The sequence below is a fragment of the Rhinolophus ferrumequinum genome, chromosome 3, assembly GCF_004115265.2.
Source record: "Rhinolophus ferrumequinum isolate MPI-CBG mRhiFer1 chromosome 3, mRhiFer1_v1.p, whole genome shotgun sequence".
NCBI lineage: Eukaryota > Metazoa > Chordata > Mammalia > Chiroptera > Rhinolophidae > Rhinolophus > Rhinolophus ferrumequinum.
This window is the reverse complement of record NC_046286.1, coordinates 101,077,081-101,092,796: the sequence shown is the minus strand read 5'-3', so window position 1 is coordinate 101,092,796 and position 15,716 is coordinate 101,077,081.

Sequence of the window (15,716 nt, the reverse complement as noted above, 5' to 3'; positions counted from 1 at the left end):
TCAAATGTGTGAGGGAGTTTTCCCACACCAAGCAATTCTTTGTGACACCAGCGGGCTGTCCTACAATTTCACTCAGTTCTGATGCTCTCTCCCTGGAGGTAGGGCCAGATCCCACAGGTTAAGAGCTCAGTCCCATGAGACTGCCCCCCACTTTGGGTGCCAATTGCAAGTACTAGGTCCCCAGGTTTCGGGAGCCATCCAGGAATCCCCTCAGAGTCACCTCATTAGAGCAAAGAGGGGGTCTTATAGGGTATTCTTATTGCTTAGGAAATCACAAGGGTTTTAGGAGTTCTGTGCCAGGAACCAGGGACAGAGACCGATATACAAAGAGTGCCAAAAAAATGTATACACATTTTAAGAAAGGAAAACTGTCCTAAAATTGTAATACTCACTATATACCAATAACAAAAGATGAATACAAGCCATGTTTGACTTCTTTGAGCAATTACAAGAGGTGCTCAAAGTCATTATATCAGCATAATTTTAATACAGTTTTTTCCTTTCTTAAAATGTGTATACATTTTTTGGGCATCCCCGTGTATATATTTTTCATTCTCTCACAGGTAGCAATCTGAATATGGGTAGAAATAGGTGAGGTGGAAAGTGAGCTTCAATGAGAGGAGGCAGGTCTGTAGCCATGGCTTGTGTCACTGCTGCTTGTCACTGCCTTGTCACTGCTGGCTTGTGTCACTGCTGCCGCCGAATGGCTGGGGAAGGGCCTTGGAGAAAGGTCAGAAAGGTTGGCTCATGGCAGCACCTCAAGAGTATTTACTTCTGGGTGGTACTTTTAGATCCCTTAATATTGAAAGCTAAATGTCTGTTGTCATTGACGCATTGTTTTCGGGGGAGCTTGGTCCCTTCCTCTTCCTCACCAGCCTCCCTACTCACTCAACTCCACTTCCTTCTTCATGTTGGCCATGAGGAGAATGGTCAACACAACAACCTGGCAATACCCAGGCGCGGCAGATGGGGTAGGCTGCTGTTTGTTGGATGTGCTTGCTGTCGTTCATCTACACATCACTTGTTCTTCTGACTGGTATGTGTGCGTGTGTACATGTGTACGTGTGTACGTGTGTACATGTGTATGCAATCTTGCTGGAAAGGGAACTTCTCATCAGAGGTGGCCTGCTAACCATGGGCTCCTCTTAAGCCAAAGGGACGTCTCTCACTCTTCTAGGCTCCCCAAGACTGAGTGTCCTTTCTGTATTTATTGTTTCATAGAATTATGTACATAGTGAAAGGGAAATACTAATTGTATGGGTGTATCTTGCAGCTGGAAGTGAAAGTGTTATCTGCCTTTTAACTAGGCCTGACATCCTTCAGCTTCTATGCCTGTCACCCTATTCCATGTGCAAGAAGACCTTCACAGACAAGGGGCAGGGGGCAAAGGGTTTAAAAATTGGGGGGAAGACCTCTCCATTTGCAGAGAAGAAGGGAGCAGCTAATTCCATAGCAATATATCCATCACTAGGGGAAGATCATGGCTCGTGTTCCAGGGTGTGTGCTATTTGGCACAAAGGGGACAAACCCATAATTCCCAGCAGGCAAATCTTAACTGTTTCCTGGTGTATTGGATGCAACTTAGATGTGAATTAATGGTAACTTGCAAAATCTTAAATTTAGTCAATAGAACCTAGATCAGTTAATCTTCACCACAAGGACAGCCACTTTTTTCTTGGTTTTCATGTGGTCCTAGAGGTAGAGGTGAGCAGTTGGCCTGAGGGCAAGATGAAGGCTGAGGGGAGAGCGGAGGTTTTGCCAGAGTGTTTTCCAGAACAGTTTCATAGCTAGAAACAGATGTTTCAGGTGGCTTGTTAGCCAATAACATCACACAAAAAACATCATAATGTATATCCTTCAGAGCATTCTTAGCTTTACTTCCCTGTTCTCAGTAGTTTCTCTTATGCCTAAAAATGGAGAGGAAACCAGCCTTTCCTGGTCCATGTTTTGTAGGCTTAGCTCAGCTTCAGACCTCGTTTCTTCAGTTGTGTGTTCGGCTGGCCTCGCTGCGTCCCTTCTCCTGTTTAGTCTCTCATTTTCTTCCTTTCTTTTTGTGGAGCAGCAACTTGAAACTGCGGAAGGAGCTTAGTATCTTTGGCAGCTCCCATGGAGAAAGTCTGTCTAACGTTCACAGGAGCCGAAAGGATTGAGTTATTTCCCAGTGGCCGCGTGACTGGTGTGGTTTCAAAAGGGGCATGTGGCAGGGGTCAGAAACTGGCACCCATGGACTGACTGCAGCCCTGAAATAACATAGGCTGCAGCTCTCACAGAATTTATTGGGGGGTCTTATAAGGTCTGACACTTGGAATCTCACTGAGATGGATTCACAGGCCAAAAAAAAAAAAAAAAAGAAACAAACAAACAAAAAAAACACAAGAACAAGCCATGCTGGAAGGGAATTTGAATCTTGCCACATCCCCTCACGCCCCTTTCTAATTTTTAAGCCTGATGCGTTTGATTTACAGACTGTGAATTATGGAGCTGCAGTGAATTCAGACTTCAGAGATCATCCACTTGAACCTCGCTCTTTTCTAGAGGAGAAATCAAGGACGCGAGATACTAAAGCGGTTTCCTCATGTCTGTGGTGGAACTGGAGCTGCAGCCCAGCACTCATCCTTTTCTGCTACGTCAGTCAAAGTTCCCTAATTGCCCTTCCCCCGCTTTTTTCTGCACCAGCACACAAAAAACTGTGTTTTCTCATGTTTTCGCGGAGACGCTTACAACAGACCCAATGTCTGTCCTGGCTGAGCCATCCTATAATCTGGGGCACATTTCCTCCAAATAAGCACAAAACAGGGTAGAGTGAGATGCGTATAGCCTGTGTCTAGAGGTTACTCTGAGAAGGCTGAACCTGAAAACGCTAAGTGGTTTAGAGAAAACTATTCAAACCACAGAGGCGTGTGCTTTCCAGGTAATAAAATCATTTGTCTTATTTTGCCAAGTTAGAGGGCGTTCTTTTGTACCTCTCACTCTGGCCAATGCTTCATAACACTTTCTCCACTTCTCTCCTCCTCTACTTATCTTCTGACCCTCATACCCACAAGGCAAATTTCTATAATTTACTAACATTTCTCTTTCAAATTTAAGATTCTGTTTGTATTGGAAAAGAATTTTCTGAGGAATATGGCCAGCTACCAGCCCGCTGTCAATCCTTGCTTCGTTGGTGTGGCTTTGTGGGAAATGGCTCCTCCATTGATCCTTTGTAAAGGGGAGGTTGGGGTCTAACTGAGTGCCCCCCGGCTGGTGGGTTTCCTTGACCCTGGACCCAGTCATTTCATTGCACACTACTTTCCATCTTTTCTAATTGTAGTGCTAAGTGTGTCTTTTCTTTCCTAATCAATGCTTTACGATGGATTCCTGGGATTTGTTTTAGCCATTTGGAAGAAGCGGGGTGGACCCCCACCCCAAATCGAATTTGGGTGTCGAGACTGCTGATGCCACAGCCACACCAAGAGGGTGTGTGAAAAGTTTACTGCACACATGATGAAGCTTTTGGGGAGAGCAGGCAGGCTGACCAAACTGATCTAAAATGCCTTGAGAGGCAAAGGGAGACCAGATGGGGGTTTATTACAGTTAAGGGGCGTGGCAGCGGTGAGGGTTCCCACATGGGAACAAGCTCGCGTGGATTGACTCTCCCACCAGGGCAAAGGAGGGAGCACCCGGACTTTGTGATCAGCTTACCCAGATGTGGGCGGGGCGGAGACGGGGAGGTGAGGCTTAAAAGCTGTCAGCGTCACACATCCAACAATGGAGCCAGACTCTCTATGGCAGGTTTATTTTGGATTTAAGAACAATTGTTCAAATATGGAAAAGTTTTGTCACGTCAGACAAGATTGACCTATCCTTGACGGATAACCAGATTCCGAGGTTTGGAAGTCTTTGAGTAACAATGCCAGCAACACACGCTCCACCTTCCTTCCTCAGATTTTTGATGTCAACCAGCCATCCACAGATGAGCTGACATCATTCACTGATTAGCTGTGAAGTTTCAAGTACTGACTCTCTCTGGAAACATAGGAGGTGATTAAAGTAATCTTTATCACTTACTTCAAAATTATTTCCTCATTCAAAATCTCAACTGCCCTCCTCATGATGAAACTCAAATTAACACAAAGATCCTTATGCTGCTAATTTCCAGATGTGCATCTTCAGCCCCGGTCTCTCATCTGAGATACAGACACGTAGATCCAAGTGCTTTCTTGACAGTTCTAGGTACAGGTCCAGAAGGCATCTCAAACTGAACGTGTTCCAAATACGGGTATTGATTTGTCCTCCAAACCTGACTCTTGCCATTTCAGTAAATGGCACTACCATCTGCCCAGTTGTGTTCTTCAAAGTTCTAGAAGTCACTCTTGATCGCTCTCTTGCCCTCACCCTCCACAAGTCTTGTGGGTAGTTACAAAACATAACCCAAATCTTACCTCTTTTGCCCTCCGCCCTCACCAGGCCATCACTGCTGCCGCTGACCTGCCTGCATGCTGCAGGAGCCGCAACAGCCCCCGATATCTGCTCCTGTGCCTCTGCTGTGGGGGAAACTGTGTCCACAACAACATATACTGAAGTCCTAACCCTTAAAAATGTTGAATGTGACCTTATTTAGAAATATTTGGTTAATTCAGGAATATAATGCATTTGTTGACCAATGTATATATTTTATGTATTTTTAAGATCAGTCAGAGGTCTTTGCAACAAAACAGGGCAAAGTTAGCATGCTGTAGGTATGTCTTATTCCTGCTGTGGAAAACCGAACTGTAGTTTTCATGGGTGAATGGCACCCAGGTATTGTTCTCTCTAGGGACCCTCGGCCCTAACAGCCTTTCACAGAGGAACTGGCCTCTGTGTGTGTTTCCAGGTGTTCTTCCTGGAATTGTGTCAGGTGACCTCAGACGCATGAATCAGGACTCTTCCATTTGTGTTGAAGCTTTGTCCCCATTTCTGGAAACTACTGGGCCTCTAGGTCTTCTCTCTGGACAACTGAAACAAAGAGTAAAATTCTAGAATTCTCTCAGGTATGGTGACTAAAAATTAACAAAGTTTCTCTTAGAAGGTATGAAATGGTCTGAAAATTAAGCAATGCACCAATCATGGAAGGCTATAATAGAAATAGTTCAAAAAGATTGATACTCATTTTTTTTAAGGACTTCTTGTCCAAATATGATGTTTGGCCTTTTGTCCTGGTAGTCTAAAGAAAAGGAGAGGCACAAAAATGGAAAAATTCTTCAAGTTATATTAAACTATGACAGAGAGAGCTGAAGTTGAAGTTATCATTGTGGGCTTTGCGTATTGAATCACCTGATGATGCATGAAAAGGATATGGTATTGTCCATCATCTCTTAACCGGTAGACAGTCTTTTCTGTCACAGAGTGACAGGTGGTGGCCAGCCAGGCTGAGGGATTCACTGTTCTAGTGGTCTCTGGAGTGAGGGTAACAATCAGAACCCATTTGTGTTGTGTTACTGAAAGGACAGCTTGGCCTTTCACCAGCTCAGCCTCACTGGCCTGTAGTTTCTTCCGTCTGAGACAGAAATGGCACTGGGATTCTCATGTGTCTCGTGTCGTGTAGCATTAATATTCTTGTAATTGGAGACCACTTCTGCTATAATTGGATGGAGTATAAAGGTTTGCTTTAAAAATGGTTTTTCTTACCAAAATGCAATAATGCCTTGAGTTCCTGAAAATGGTCACCCCTCAGGGTCTTGGTCGACTTGCTTCTGGTGCTCAGACACGCGTGGACAGGTCTGACTCACATAATGAGTGCAGCTTAAGCACAAGTGGGGGCTCCTGCTCATAAAGGAATGACAGGACAAGCTTTTCAGCCTAGTTTAGATTGTGATCGTAATGTCAGCTTGGGCAGGGATTAGACGAGAATGTTCTGCAGGATGGGGAGATGTCTTGGTCAGATAGATCCTCACGGGGTGACTGCAAAAGAGCTGGCTTCCTGGACCAGACACGTGAGCAGTCAGTCACACAGGGTCTGACCATTCTGAAATTCTTAATAATTTTATCTGAGTTTGTGTTTTGTAAGTGACATTGAATGGGACAGTGCAGCATGCATGGGGGCCTTGCACTGCTTCCTTGGGACTCTCGGTTGCCTGCACCCTGCCTCCTGGGGCCTGGGTCCTGCCTAGCTGTGGGCTCTCCACCCCTGCCACTCTGTCCTGGAGCATTGGTGGAAGAGACCCGTGTTCCTATATCCCACTGCCGCCTCCACCCCTAGAGGGCTGTTGGGTGTCTCGGACCTGGCAAGGTGGTGGCTGGCCTGCCCGGGCTGGCGGCACCCAACTTCAGTGGTGCCCCTCACCTCCTCCGTGTCCAGGTACCCAGGATGTCACCACACAGAGGTTGTCATTTCTTGGGGTCACGCATTCCTCGTGGGTTGGGGTTGTGGGCCCAAGGAAAAGGGAGGTTCTCTTCTCTGCTCTCCTGGGACACTGTGTTTTTATTTTGCACTGGGTTCTGCAAATTCTGTAGCTGGCCCTTTATGCCGGGAATCTGGGGCAGCAAAGCAACAGAGGAGAGGAGGTAGCGTAGCCGAGAAACTTCTGTTTACTCTTTTCATCAATGGTTGGCCCTAGTATTGATAAAGCTTTCCTTTAGGAAACTTGACTGACGCTGACCAGATTTCTTGCCTTTATTCACATCATTTTTCTGCTCTGGAATGTCTTCTCCTAGTCTCTCTGATTTTTCAACTTCTCCTTATTTGTTAAGGCTTAAATCAATACTCACGTCTCCCACAAGACTGGCAATCCACTCCAGGCAACATTGCTGATTATCCACGCGGAACTCAGGGCTCTATCTTTCCTACTATTTGAGAATCAAACATAGATTTCTTATTGTATCTCCAGTGTTCCTAGGTTGGCATTGTTGTTAAATTTTTCATGTGTTTAAGTTTTATTTACATTACTCTGTTCTTGGCTCAGTCTCCTAGGTATGCATGCAAAAATATTTGTTGATTGCCTGATGCATTGGGTGTGTCATGGCATTTTTGGAAAATAAGGGAAGGATTAAGGCCGTACTTCCCTTGGATATTACAGACTGGTCAAAAATCAAACTTCCAATTTCAGTGGTTAGGGGAAGAAGTAATGATAAATTAGAAACTGACAACTAAAAAATGAATACTTCAGCCAGAAGACGGTGGTTTCTACTGCAGTGGGTTCACTGGATTTGAACCCTGTTTTTAGCAATCATGAGGTTATTATAGCTCTGAATGATTAACTGAATTCTTACTGTGAACATGAGTACGTGTCTCCTTCCAGACCCAGAAATTATGTTTTGTGCCCCCAGGCATGAGGGTGAGTAAGATTCGGGGGACACAGGTACTACTGCCTTAGTCATTGCTTCGCTTTTGAAAGTCCACCCAGCCGGGTGCAAACATACGCGGGCAGGGCTCTGCCTTCCTGTTAGCCAAATTCTCCTGAGTTTGGTGATTTCCAACATCTCTTAGGTGACTGCAGCTCCCACTGTAGGATCCATCCCAGGAGGGCCCCCGGGACTGAAGCACCCAGGACTCCAGGGCTTTCATTTCATCCAAAGATGCTCCTTTTCTGTTTCCTTCCAACGACCAAGGTGAGCACCCGAGACATTAGCTCCACTTTCTGAGGAGTTTTCAGATCCTGCTTGAACAATTGTGAATGAAGTCAGCGTCTCCATTTGCATGGAGCAGTGTCCAGCAGTGTCCTTGTTTTCTTGCTTGGGTGGAAGAGAGAGCTGCAGAGTGCTTTCCTCCCAGGACCTCTTGAGGAGTTTAAAAACAGAGGCTTTGATTTGCATAAATGTTGTCTATTTTTTCTTAAAATAGTCACAGGATCCCACGCCAGAAAACAAAACAACATTGTTCTATTAGTCACTCAGCAATGAAAGAAGCAAGCCATCCATTCTCTAATGCTTCCTTTCAGAGAAACCTCTGTGACCCTGACAGACTCATGGAATTAATTAAAAACAATAGGAATGATGCAGGGATTGTATAACTTTGTCTCTTGAGAACATTTCAGAACACCCCTGAAGATCTTCCGTGGCCTCAGGGCCACCTCACTGCCACCCTAGATCCAGACCCTTGTCCTTCCTGCGAGTGGCCCAGACTCCCCTTCCCCAACGTTGCCTCTGTCATCGTGGGCCTTCCTGGGACCCACAGACCCAGCGGAGGGGCTGCCTGCTCTACTCAGGCCTGTGGGGGTCCGAGCGCAGTCAGGTCCTGTAGCCTCCTGAGCTGTTGCCCTGGACTGCAGCCCCCTGATGGGTTCAGATTGGTTGACTCCCTCAGGCTCACTTACTGGCGGAGGCCATGTCCTGTTAGGAAAGGGAAGAGATGGAAAACTTAGTTCTCAAATGTTCACTCTGGGCTCGGCACTTTGCTAGGAGGAGTCTTACATGTAATCGTTTCATCGCGTAAGTGACCCTGTGAGGCAGAGATGACTGTTTCAATTATGTAGGAGAACCAGAGAGTCAGATGGATTAAAAACCTTGTTGAAGGTTGTATTACATTCCAGTGGTGTCCAAAGTGGGGTGGGTCCGCTCTCATGAAGGCGCCCGATTAATTCTTGTTGATTAACCACTAACCACATGACGGTTATCAGACTGCTCCACTTCTAGTTGAAATTGTGGCAGGTAAAGTATGTGGGGAAAAAAAATGAAATCTATTTCCATGCGGCCACATTAAATCTCTGTTAATTAATGCCTGAAACAGTTCTGTATGTTCACGTAGTATTCCAAGTTTACTTTAGGAATTATTCAAATATGGGAATAGTTTCAGCTACAAAACACAAACTCTCAGTATTTGGAATATGGACATTTTATTTGGCCTAAAACTAAAAACTCCATTGAAAACACAAATATTATTCAAGCTCGTACCTCACTGCCTGGCTCTTTTTCCCTTGGGAAAGAACTTCCAAAATATACAGTAGTTTGGGCATATACTTTATTCGTTGGCCTCGTTTCTCTTCTGTCGGGAAATAATCATAATGGTTGCTAATACAGTCATGCACTGCTTAACGGTGAGGATGCTTCCAGAGAAACACATCGTTAGGCGATTTCATCATCATGTGAACATCATAGAGTGTACTTACACAAAGCTAGATGGTCTAGTCTATATGGCACAGCTTGTAGCTCCTAGGCTACAAGCCGGTACAGCATGTTACTGTATAAAACAACATGAGATGAAATCAAACACAAGAGACGAAGCTGCAATCAAGAGATGCAGTAAATATGAGAGCTGTGTGAAGCTGCTGCCAGCGTAACAGGGCGTGCTGTTTTACAGCAACCTTTAAAAAACATAGAAATAGAAAAAGCACACTATAAAATAACAATAAAAAGTATAGTATAGTAACTACATAAACCAGTAACACAGTCATTCGTTATCATGATCAAGTATTGTGTACTGTACATAATTGTATGTGTTACACTTTCCTGTGACTGACAGCGCCGTAGGTTTGCGTACACCGGCATCACCACACTCACATGAGGAATACTCTGTGCTACGTTACAATGGCTACAACGTCACCTAGAGATAAGAATTTTTCAGCTCCATCGTAATCTTCTGGGACTTCTGTCATACATACGGTCCGTCGTTGACCTAAACGTTCTGAGGCACTGACTATATTTAAATAGCCCCTATGTTGTGCCAGGCGCTACCTTCCATGCTACTCATTTAATATAGTCACTCATTTAGTCATCACAATGCTGGGCGGTGGGTACCATTATTACCTCCGTCTCCCATGTGAGGAAATTGAGGCCCAGAGAGGTTAAAGGACATGTTCAAGGACACACAGCTGGTAGATGGTGGGCCAAGGCTTGCAGCCAGGCAGGCCATCTGGACCTAGAGTATGCTCTGTCCTTGGATTACTACAGATGGGGGATGCTTGGGTTATACTGGTATTGTAGTATGCCCAAGTCAACTGCAAGTGCACCATTATTTAAAAATAGTAGTTTATTGAGAACCGACTAAACTCCAGGCTCTATGGTAACATTTTTAGATGTATTTAATAGTCATAACAACCCCAGATCCTTCCGACTACAAAGCTTGTAATTTTGACCACTACCCTATACTGTATAGCCTTGGCTCAGAGGTGCTTTACTTGGAATTTCTTAGACTTATTATTTTTCCCTGAGTTGGCTTAATGTCTGTTTTAGGTGAAGTTTATAGTCAATAACAGGTACGCAATATGGACAAATCTGAATCAAATGAAATGAAATCATTTCATTTGCTTTGAGCACTTAGAGAATCCATAGCCAGAAGGGATCTTAGAGATCCTCTATCAGAAAAAAGTCTCTCTTGTTGAACTAGTCTGCATTCTTGTCCCAGTTATTTCAGATTACAGAATCCACCATATTTCCTTTTGTTTGCCAAGCTTCCCAGAAAGCTCATAACCATTTTGAATGCTCACTTAAAGTAAGTGCATGAGCTTGGGTTTTTGGTACGCTGATTTTTCTCCTTTCATCTGCTTTCTGTTTCTGTCTTAATGGTGTTATTATATCTGTCTCTCATTATATGTAACCCTGGGTTCGATACTTTTTAAGGCAGAGAAGATGCACGTTACTGCTTTCGGGGCCCAGGTGGGGAAGAGCCCTCCTTGCTTGCGAAGGTGAAGAGAGTTGCACGTGAGAGTGGGGGTAGCGCCAGGTGTGGAGCTCCAAGTCCCTGTTTCTTGCTCAGCTGCGCTCATCCCATACCCACACTGCTGCTGGTTTCGACGAGCAATTAACACTTAATCTGAACTGAAAACAATTACGAGAAAATAATTTACTATTGTAAACCAACTAGGGGAAAATGGACCTTGCTGGAATCATGTCTGTATCTTGTTTTCTGAGCTGTTCGTAGCCTAACGGGCCCAGATTCCTTTAGTCGGAGGGGAGGGGGATTACCTACTTCTCCTGGCCCCAGCCAGACCTGGCAGCTCACGGCGTGGGACAGTCCAGCACGTCCGACTTACAAGTGCAGACTTTGGGGTCGTACAAACCCAGACGAAACCTGCTGCCGTAGAGTTGCCTTGGGAAAGCTGATTCACCTCTAGAAACCACATATGCTCCTGTGTAACATGGAACACTAATAAACATCTATAGTTTGGGAATAGAGAATTTTAGTGCATTACGTGTACAGTATCTTCATGAATAGGTCTCTCTGAGAAGATCTGCCAGATGTTCACCAAACTTGATTCCTTTTCGTCCTGGGTACACAGATTACATTTCCAAGCCTCCTTTGCAGTTAAGGAAGACCACATGATGGAGCTCTGGCCAATGAAGCAATGTGGATAGTTTCCAGGGCTGGCCCCGAAAAACCTCCCGTGCAAGAGCCTTGATCTTTCTTTCTGCTAACGGATGTGGACTCCTCGAGTGAAATTGGGTATCGACTGTTGAAGAAGGCAGAGGCTCTGTCCACCTCAGGCCCTGAATGTCTACCTGGAGCACACTTTACTTCCAATTGGATTTTATGTACGTGAGAAATAAGCTTCTATAACGTCAAACCGTTGAGATTTGGGGGTTTGTCTGTTATATAGTATATTGCTGCCGTGCACTGCTGTGGACTGATTGTGTTCCCTCGAAATTCAAATATTGAAGCTGTACCCCCAGTGTGATGGTATTTGGGTATGGGGCCTTTGGGAGGTAATTAGGCTTAGGAGAGGTCCTGAGGGTGGGGCCCTCATGGTGGGATTAGTGGCTTTATAAAAAGAGGAAGAGCTCTTTCTCGCTGCCACGTGAGCATGCAGGAAGAAGGTGCCGTCTGCAAGCCAGGAAGAGGCCTCTCACAGGAACTGAGTTGGCTGGCGCCTCGGTCCTGAGTTCCCAGCCTCCAGATCTGTGGGAAATGTCTGTTCTTTAAGCCACTCTCTGTGCTCTCTTGTTACAGAAGCTCGAGCAGACTCACACACACACACTGATCTGCTTGACTGGCTAAGAGCGGTTGAATCAGGTAGTCATGCTCTGAGAATTCCCTTTACGGACCTTTGTGTTTCCAAGCGTCGGTGGCATCGTGTTTGACTATTCTGACTTCCCTCTTCCAAGTTTCAGTGGTTCTGATTTTCTCAACTGTCCCCACCAAAATACCATCGATAGCAAGGGAAAACGATGTGGACCACTGAAGTCTTAGGGGTTTCCAGAAGCTGCTCCTGCCTGGACTTGTATTTGAAGTCATGATTTGTCTGAGGGTTCATTCTTGGACTCTGGGAGGCTCCCTCTGTTTCCATTCCAGTCTCTCTGCCCTTTTTCTGCCTTTTCCTAAATGACTGCTGCACTTAGTGGAAAACTGGGTGCGAGGGGACCTTGAGCTCTGAGGGGTCCCCAGGAGAAGGTGGGTGTAAGTTCTCTGTGAGTGCACCTGAGCTCCCTGACTCTGAAGGGGCCAAGAGGCAACTGAATGGCTGGGCTGGGTCTTTCCTGCCCCGAAGTTGGATGTGAGGCTTTGTCCAGGGGCCTCAGCAAAGACTGAAAGCCTCTGCTTGTGTGACCTGGACCACACAGGCAGAATGCTCGGCCTTTTCCCACAATGAGATAGCTGCCATCAGTGTACATGAGCCAACGAAGAAGAACAAAAGCCCCTCAAAGGGCCTGGCACCAGAGAGAGGATGATGAGGCAGAAAAAGCAAACCTGCTGGAGGAGACAGAAGACAATTTGAATTAAAAAAAATAGAGAGTTGAGGGAGGTTTATATATAGCACAAAAAGACTTTCGGAGTCTTTTTGGAAAAATAATAATTTCCTAATTAAATACAATTCAGTAGATTAATTGAAGGGAAGGAAGATCACCTTGGAGGAATGAGTTAGTATTCTGGAAAATCAAAGACAAGAAACATCTTGATAAAGAGCAAAGATAAGAGATGGAAAGCAGGCAAAAGGAGAAGGAACTTGGAGAATAGATCCTAAAACTTTGAACTATGAATAGAAGGAGCAGAAAGAGAAAAAGGAGGCAACAGAGAACAGGCAACTGTTATACTAACAATAAAAGAAAATTTCCCTGAACTGAAGCAAACCTAAGACTATCGTTTTTTCTTTTTAAAAAATGTAATAGGCTATTTTCTCAGAGTAGTTTTAGATTTACAGTAAAATTGAGCAGGAAGCACTGAGCGTTCCCATATCCCCACTCCACCTTCAGGCACAGCTCACCCTGCTATTAGCATGGCACCAGGCTGGGTGGGACATTTGTTACAGTCAGTGAACCTACACTGACATGGCATTACCAACCAAAGCCCCTAGTTCACATTGGGGATCACTCTTGGTGCTGTACGAGTTTGGGCCGATGTGTAATGACATGTATCCACCATTATAGGATCCTACAGTGTAGTTTCACTGCCCTAAACATTCTCCGTGCTCCCTCTATTCATCCTTCCCTCCCCTCTGACCCGTGGCAAACACTGATCTTTTTACAGTCTCCATAGTTCGCCTTTTCCAGAATGTCATATCGTTGGAATCATACAGGGTGTAACTTTTCAGATTGGCTTCTTTCACTTAGTAATATGCGTTTTATGTCCTTCAATGTTTTTTCCTAGCTTGATGGTTCGTTTCTTTTTAGTGCTGAATAATGTTCCATTGTCTGGATGTACCACAGTTTATTTATCCATTCACCTACTGGGAGACATTCCAAGTTTTGGCAATTATTAATAAAGTTGCTATAAACATCTGGGTGCAGGTTTTTACGTGGAGATAAATTTTCAGTTCGTTCGGGTAAAGATTCAGGAGTGCAATTGTTAGATTATATGGTAAGAGTATGTTTGGTTTTGTAAGAAACCACTAAACTGTCTTCCAAAGTGACTGTACCATTCGCACTCCCATCAGCAGTGAATGAGAGTTCCTGCTTCACCACATCTCACCAGCGTTGGTGGTGTCAGTGCTCTGGATTCTGGAGACACTAATAGGTGGTATTTACTGGTAGCTCATTGTTTTAATTTGCATTTCCCTGATGACATGTGATGTGGAGCATCTTTGCATATGCCAGTTTGCTATCCTTATATCTTTCGTGAGGTGTCTGTTCAGATCTTTGGCCCATTTTAAAATCAGGTGGTTCATTTTCTTAGTGTTGAATATGAAGAGTTCTTTGTATATTTTGGTAACAATCCTTTTTTGGGGCTGTGTTTTCTCTCAGTAGCTTGTCTTCTCATTCTCTTGGATCCTCCTCTTACAAAGAGTTTACCAGGTTCTAAGCTAATTCCATGAGACAAAGCATGTGTCCAGGCATTTTCCGGTAAATTTATAGTACTCTAAGAGTAAAGAGAAAAATCTTTTTCTGAATGCCTCTAAGCAGAAAAAACTAGGGAAGAGTCAGCCTTGCTCTGGACTTCACATCTGACACAGCTGCTCATCCATCCTTCGTGAAAATTCTTTTGCTTGGCGCCTGCATGCCTCTCTATTATCCCTTTATCATGTTTGTTTTTCTTTGAAACCAATCTTTATATATTCTGGATATAAAAAATATATATCCTTTGACCCAGCAATTGTACTTCTAAAAATCAAATCTATAGAAATAAAAATAGCAGGAGGCAATGACATATATAAGGATATTTATAGTGGCAAAAATATAAACAAAAGGAATAATTATTATTGGGGAAATAGTCAAACAATTTGTGGGTTATATTGAAGTATCATGTAAGCATTAGTGAGAATGAATAGAGCTAAACCAGTTGATTTGTCAGTGTTGAGTGAGAAAGTCAAGATTCAGAGAACTGTCTAATATATTTGCAGTATATATACTATATGTTTATATGTATAAGTAGATGCAACTCTAGAATGCAAACTCAAATAGTCAGGGACTTCATTTATGGTTCACCACATAATCTACCATGCTTAGAGGAGCAATGTAAACTTGGAGAAAAAATTAGAAAGGCAGATACTAGATTGAGAGATTACCAGCGCATGTGGTTACGTGGGTAAAAGAGGCCTAAGAAAAAACAAACCCCAATAGCTTTCTATTACCACATTTATATATTTATGAAAAATTCTATGTGTGTGTTTGAAGCAATTATAACAAATTTCATGCAAATTCTTCATTCTTCATTATATAGTTATGCTTATACATAATGTCGATATTCATTTTAATTTAAAAATATTTTAAAATATTTTAAATTACTTGTATGGAATTCTCTCAAAAGATTCATTCTCAACTCAAACCGTGATTGTGGTAGTAAAGAACAATTAATTTTCAGATGTTGTAATAGTGTTGTGATTATGTTAAACCAAAAAATCCCAGTGTACTTCTGATCTTCGTGACACACGTACTGAGTTATTTACGGATGAACTGATGGGTGTCCGAGACTTGCCTCAGTGCGGCTGGAGTGCGCTAACGTGGGAAAGGCACGTGGAGCAAGACTGGTAAGTGTGTGCTGGCGGTTGTTGAAGCTGGGTGATGGGGGCATGGCGGATTTGTCATATTGCTGTCATTGTACTATTGAAATGATATACTTTTGAGCTGTTGAAATTTTTCATATGAAATGTTGAAAATAAAAAATGTACAGTTTCCATGATCAGCTTCTTTATCTAACTCTCAAACTTGTAGTTCATAGCAATAATCTGTTCTGGAATGTTCCTTAAATCTCCATTAATTTAAGGTTTGCTTGGTAGTTGTTAATTCAGATTATTGTTTGGAGTACTTCAGAATATAAATAAAATCTGTTCAGTACGTCAATTTTGTGGGTCACATTTTATTATTAAGATAAAAAATAGGTCAATTTATTGAATTTCTCCTTTTATCAGATGATTTTCTCTTTTCCACTTGAAGATAAATGACAATCCCACCCT